Here is a 7596-nt window from a genome sequence, read left to right as displayed (position 1 = left end):
ACTTTAACTTAACTACTTTTATAAACACACGCTATAATTCACAGCGATTCACACACTTTACTTACTGTGCCTACTCTTCGCTTGACTCAATTATCTATCTCTATATCTATCTGTCTATGCAATTCTATCTTTTTCGCTGGCTTTATTTGCCGGGCTTATATACTAAAAAAAGAGGGCACCTGGAACAAACTAGAGTTGCCAGGAAAATTAATGCGTGACTTCCGCTGTCGCAACATTATAAACTAGAAGGAAGGCAACAACATATGTATGTATGATCAAATAGTTACATTTGAAAGTCATTTTTATAGTTAACACACGGCCCCAAAGTGCATAGTGCGTTTTTGCGGCAACGGGAATAGAACCGTGAAATCTCAGATGCACAGTCCATGAACACTGTACTACTACTAATAGAACACACCTGGCCATTACTGCATAAGCATTCTACTATATTATATTTCTAGAATCTTGTTTCAAACAATCAGTAGTAAAACTAAAACCACACATACTACACTACACATTACCAAGTTTCAAGAAAGAACAGGTGCAACATATTGCTTATTTAAACTGACTTGAAAAAATACCAGACGTCAAATAACCACTGGAAACAAAAGTTCGGTGGAAGCTCACCTTTCGTAAAACTCTCGGACTAAACGCCCTTCGAGCTCACCTTTCGTAAAACTCTCGGACTAAACGACCTTCGAGCTCACCTTTCGTAAAACTCTTGCCTAAACGACCTTCGAGCTCACCTTTCGTAAAACTCTCGGACTAAACGACCTTCGAGCTCACCTTTCGTAAAACTCTTGGACTAAACGACCTTCAAGCTCACCTTTCGTAAAACTCTCGGACTAAACGACCTTCGAGCTCACCTTTCGTAAAATACTCGGACTAAACGACCCTCGAGCAACGGAATGGATTCTTAGGTGTTATTCCTTATTTGAAAACATTCAGCACAATACTTAAACATTTAAACATCATGTATTTTCATGCTCTCAAAAAAAAAAAGTGATGAGAACTCGTCATAATTAATTTCATACATATATGTTGCCGGAGTACTTTACAAAGTGTAATTATAACTACATAATTGTTATATTTTTACTGCTTGATTAAATGTATTTATATATTATTACATTCCTTTTTCATTGAATTTTGTTTTTCTACCTTATCACCCTCGTGTATATTAACTGGCCAGCACCCGACTGTATTATTATAACATTACTTGTAGAAGTCGTGCAACTAAGGCAAAAAAAAAAAAAATTGACCCACCTACCAAAATTCCGCGAACTTGAACCACTACTCAACCATATATAGGGAAAGGTCTTTAGAAAAAATAAGTTCAGGGATTAATAATGGTCACAAACAGTTCAAGATCACGTTTGTCGCAGTACTTCAAGAGACCTTGAGTTTCTGGGAATTTTTTTATTTTACTTTCGTTTTTTTTTTTAATTTTTAGTTTTTGATTTGGCACAAGAAGTTTCCTCCTGGCTCTACGCCAATAATCCTTTCTATCGAAATATCTGTAGGGCAACGCGGACGTCTAAATCACTGCATGCAGAACTCAAGAAAATACTCGGGTCTTGACACCAGAGCTGTCAGGAGCTTAAATATAGAACGAAGCGTTGTCAAGTTTCTAGAATTTGGAATGGAAGAAAAAACCCTTGACAGATAACACCCTCAATACCAAAAAATTAAAAACTTACAAAAACTTACAAAATGCATTATTCTAACTTAGTTGACTTGTGGATTAAATTTTTTTAGCAGAAACTTTAAAATGCAAACAGTATAAAAGGTGGGTTCACCTAAAGCACAAAGTTAGTTCTGTTCTTCTTTTATTAGTTAGGCCTATCTATCATAACATTATTGTACCCATTTATTAACCTCAGCCTTAAAAGATCTTTTATTAGTTAGGCCTATCTATTATAACATTATTGTACCCATTTATTAACCTCAGCCTTAAAAGATCTTTTATTAGTTAGGCCTATCTATTATAACATTATTGTACCCATTTATTAACAGCCTCAGCCTTAAAAGATCTTTCTCTAAACAAAAATATTCTTGTCACAACTCCCGACAAAATCAATGAGATTGTCCTTAAAACTTTCGACAAATGGAATAGCAAATTAATCAATTTAACTGTTGTTAAGAGCAAAGCTATCTCCTCAGTGACACAACGGTATGTCTGCGGACTTACAACGCTAGAAACCGGGTTTCGATACCCGTGGTGGGCAGAGCACAGATAGCCCATTGTGAAGCTTTGTGCTTAATTCCAAACAAACAATAAGCGCAAAGCTACATAAAAGATTATCTAAGTTCTTCCCACCGCGGGTATCGAAACCCTATTTTCAGCGTTATAATGTAGCAGACTTACCGCTGAGCCAACGGATGGCGATTAGCGAATCAATCAATATATTAGGCTTCTACATCATTCACCGACTCTTCCTCCTCTTCACAAAAATACACAAATAAATTACGAACTAGTCCACTGAATATTAATAATGAATAACTATTTGTGAGGTACAGTCACATGTTACATAAACAAGTATTTTACCGATTATATTAACAAAATACAGTTTAAAATGTTACTGTAAATATTGTACTAATACTAAGTAATATGTATATCCAATGTTCTTTATATTTAAAGAATTGTAAACGTTATTTTTACAGATAGATACGTATTGTGCTCTGCTGGGAACATAACGCACATAATCAGCATCCTGGTGCTACGCATATGTGTGCATTTACGCATATTTACACAGTAAGCACATAGCTTTTTATTTTTGAATATACAACTTTGATTGGTAAAGCCTGGTGAAAACCAGAAGCTTAATTATTTAAATTATTTTTTTCAGAGGAGAGGGGAGTATGTCAAATTTCACATTTTCAGTATATGTGTTTGTTTATATGTTTACAATTAAGCACAAAGCTACACAATGGGCTATCTGTGCTCTGCCCACCACGAGTATCGAAACCCGGATTATAGCGTTGTAAGTCCGCAGACATAGTGCTGTGCCGCTGGGGGGGGGGGGCACATTTTAAGGTTAATTAAAAGTAAAGCAAATGCTCACACAAGTAGACTGATTTTTACATTTTAAGCATTTAAAACCAAGTGTTTCCACCCAGCCCCTGGACCACCAATAAAATTTTAAATGCCACTTCCTCCCTTCAACTGAAATTTGAAATGGTGATCTTGGAAATATGTCTTTTATTAACTGAAAATCAATTATTTTGGGGAAAATATTATTGATAAAAAACATAGCATCTAAAACTCTTGGGAAAACGAAAGAAGTCTTGAAGCCGAAACAGTTATTTACTGTTTCACCTACCGAGTAATTTTTCTTCTGTTTACTGTTTCACCTACCGAGTTATTTTTCTTCTATTTACTGTTTCCCCTACCGAGTTATTTTTCTTCTATTTACTGTTTCACCTACCGAGTTTATTGACTTTTTTACGTTTTAGCTGATTTTCTTTAACTGTATCACGTTTTTTAGCAAAACCTCCCTTATTGAGATATGCTTTTCCTTTTCCACGTTCTAGCTTATATATTAGTTTTGTTTCACTCTTCTGTGTGTGTTTTTGAACTTTTAACTACAAAGATGTTTTAAAATTCCACCAAAAAGAAGGTGACTCAGCTTTTTTTCTTACTTATTATAATTAACGTAACTCAGTTGTGCAATTTTGATAAACAAATTAATGTGTATATATATGTCTTCATTGGTGTTAAAATAGAGGGAATATAAACGTTTCTATCGGTGTTCTAGACTAACTTCCTGGCACTGTATCATTCACGAAGACGTCTCGGAACTAAAGTCTGTGGGTTTCAAAAATAGCGTCCTAGGCCTAGCCGAATATTTTTGTCAAGAACTGTGAAACGCCCTTTCTGGCTTCGTATTTTATGTATCATTAAGTAATTGCTTATTAATAAATGTCTATACTCTCGCACTTCTGGGCTAGAAATAATGGATAAAACAACAAAAACAAAGCACGTTAATGCAAAATATTTGACTGTTTTAAATATAACCATAAAATAAATGTTAATATATGTATAACTGGTGCGTGAATTACACTAGTTTCGCCATTTTGTTTCTGTCTCTTCTGTATTTAAGGAATAATATAGACGCGCTATTTAGTTAGGGGAGGGAAGGGCAATTGCTCACTCCGTGTTTAAGATCATTTGTTTATTTTGGGAACAATATATATATATATATACATGTGTGTGTGTATCTATATATAATGTGTAGTTTGCGTTGATTGAATGGTTGTTAGATAATATTGGAAACCTGAAGCAAACTGTTACTGAAGGAAACTGTTACTCACCTTTCTCATTTTTATTTTTGTGATCACATTTCATCAGCAACAACTACCTTTTCACAAATGATTTTAGATAAGTGAAAGCAGTTTTTAGATGTACACATATACGTGCTCTTAATATTTGTATTTACTTCCACATACGCCGCTTACGAATAGAGGATTAATTTCGTAGAAGGTGTATCCCTACTTCTTTGTGGGTCCTAATTATTCGGATGGCCGAGGAGGCGTTATAATGTGACGGTCATATTTGTTGGTAAAGAGTAGCCCAAGAGTTGGCGGTGGGTTGTGTTGACAAAGTTCCTTCCTCTAGTTTTTCATTTCAAAATTAGAGACAGCTAGCACAGATTGTCCTTGAGTACAGTTCGAAATTCGAGAACAACGAACATATAAACACGAAACTTGAGTTCCACATAATTGCGCAATATTCTAGTCATTAACGAAATTTAGATATTTTGGTGCTAAAAAAAGAACTATCGCTGGGTTATAGCATTACATTGCTTCCTGTTAAATATAACAAAGTTAAAAGCCCACGTCCCTCGAGATTATCGGGGGCTTTGTTAGCAAGGAGTTCGAAAAATTGGAATGTTTTTAAAATTTAGACATCTTGGGTTTTATCGGGTTGTTAATGTAGGCGTGTGACCGTTGTAGATGCTGAAGTAAACTATTACTGAAGTTAACTGTTGCTGAAGTAAATTGCTACTGAAGTAAATTGTTGCTGGAGGAAACTATTACTGAAGTAAACTGTTGTTGAAGTAAACTATTACTGAAGTAAACTATTGCTGAATTAAACTATTACTGAAGTCAATTGTTACTGAAATAAACTATTACTGAAGTAAACTGTTGCTGAAGTAAACTATTACTGAAGTAAGCTGTTGCTGAATTAAACTATTACTGAAGTAAACTGTTACTGAAATAAACTATTACTGAAGTAAACTGTTGCTGAAGTAAACTGCTGCTGAAGTAAACTGTTACTGAAGTAAACTGTTGCTGAGGTAAACTATTACTGAAGTAAACTGCTGCTGAAGTAAATTATTACTGAAGTAAACTATTGCTAAAAGAGCGAGAATGTTCGTGAACGGGATTCGAACCCGCGACCCTATGATTGCGAGTTAAGTGCTTAGAGAAAAGTCTTTGGTGACTCTTTCACAGTCCTCAATGTACTGGAGGAAATGGTCACTTCTCATATTGGGTGGAATTGTCACAGCGATTTTATATGCATATTTTAAGTTCACGAAAATTTGTACTTTTGTTAGAAAAAATTGCATAATAAAACACGATTTTTTTCTAAATACAATTTGTGTGAAACCAAATAATTAAAAACATTTCGAAAGCGAGAGCATTAAAAATAACTGTATATCAATACATATATAAACTTGTTAAGAAAATGCGTCTAAGATTTTAAGAGGTTTGTTTTAAGCCCAAAGCTGCGCAATAGGCTTTATGTACTGCATCCACCGAAGGGATATAGTCTAATGTGGGAGAAAATACAAAATTAATGGCTTCATTGTTTTATTTAATTTGAGGAACCATTCAAATTGGAGGGAATCTAACAGTCTTCATGAAACAATAATAATAATTAACTGAAGAACAATTCTTAAAAACAAAAACAGACATTTTCTATAATTTTAACAGCTTGCACTATTTTATTATCTTGGTCTACCACAAAATGAGACTGGTGCGAACAGGCTTTTAAAATTTAATCACGTACGTAAATTCCGTACTGAAACAAAGTAGTAATAAACTTTTTCACATTATCTAGCCGATACTGACTTTTGGTATTTGTGCCTACTTTTTGTAAAAAAGTGCTTCACTCCTATTGTCAAGTCCAGATGTTTTAATATCGAACATTGACGAATGTATTTTGTTTAGATAACCGTAAGAAAATACAGATTCAAAATATTAACCATAATTTTGAAATTTACATTAACAGATGGGAAGAAAACTAAAGGAAAAAAATCCTTTAATTCATGACGGTCATCAAGATGATGTAGTATTTGAAACTAATATTTTTTTTTTACTCAGAGTGTCTTAGTTTCATACTCAGGATGTTTTTTTGAAAACATGTCCCCCAGTGGGACAGTGTTAAGTTTACGGACTTACAATGGTAAAATCATGGATTCGATTCCAAGCGATGGACAGAGTGCAGACAATCCATTGTGTAGCTTTTCACTAAGAAATCAACAACAAACCTTGAGAACCCCCCTGGTGGCTCAGGCTCGAGCGCTTATAACGCTGAGAATTCGCAAATTCCTCACACAACACCAAATCTTTGTAATTATTGCAACTACCTTAAGCCTCAGATAAAAACAACAAAAACAAAACAGACCCTTTCGAATTATCATACCTCCCTTAAGCCTTACATAAAACAAAAAATTTTGCAATTATTGCATCTCTCTTAAGCCTCACATGTAAACAAAATCTTTATGAGTATCGTACCTATCATAAGCATAACATAAGAACACATCCTGTGGAATTACCGAAATACCTTAAGCCTCACATGAAAACAAATCCTTTAGGATTATCGTATCTATCATAAGATTAACATACAAACACATCAAGTGGAATTACAGAAAATACCTTAAGCCTCACATGTAAACTAATTCTTTGGGATTGTCATATCGATCATAAGCCTAACACAAGAACACATACTGTGGAATTACCGCAACAATCTTAAGCCTCACATTAAAACAGATCGTTTTTTATTAAATCTTGAAATCCTCCACCTACAAGTCTCATTTTATAACAGACTAATACATCCAAATGGTGAAGTCACGAAAACTGTAATAACTGTATAAAAGATTTGAATATTTTCTTCAAAGAATTGTTATGCAAGTTATTAAATTGTTGAATATAACTACGGTTCATGGGCAGATAAAAACTGTTAAGTTACCCACAATTTGAATCATTCCTCAAATTAAATAACTTTTAGGTGTCACATAAAAACATAACCTTTGGAATTAACGCATCTATCTAAAAGGCTTTTGCCTCACATAAAAACAGATCCTTCAAAATCACAATATTTGTCTTTTATATGCGTTATTCACGAATGAGTTACACATTTTCAAGTAAATTACTCTTGTGTATTCATTCCGAAGACAATTAAAAGCTCACGTGTCACCCCCAATTTCTTATATAAGACAAACTTGTGATTTTTGTTACCGCTTAAATAGTTGCCGAGTATATTTTTCGGTGTGTAAGACGCACTTTTTTACCCCGAAATTTGATGCCAAAATCTGCTTGCGTCCTATACACCGAAGGCATGAATAATATATACGATATATACAAGCCATG

The sequence above is a fragment of the Limulus polyphemus genome, unplaced genomic scaffold (genome assembly GCF_000517525.1).
Source record: "Limulus polyphemus unplaced genomic scaffold, Limulus_polyphemus-2.1.2 Scaffold6956, whole genome shotgun sequence".
Lineage (NCBI taxonomy): Eukaryota > Metazoa > Arthropoda > Merostomata > Xiphosura > Limulidae > Limulus > Limulus polyphemus.
The sequence above is the reverse complement of the archived record's forward strand: the minus strand, read 5'-3'. Positions refer to the sequence as shown.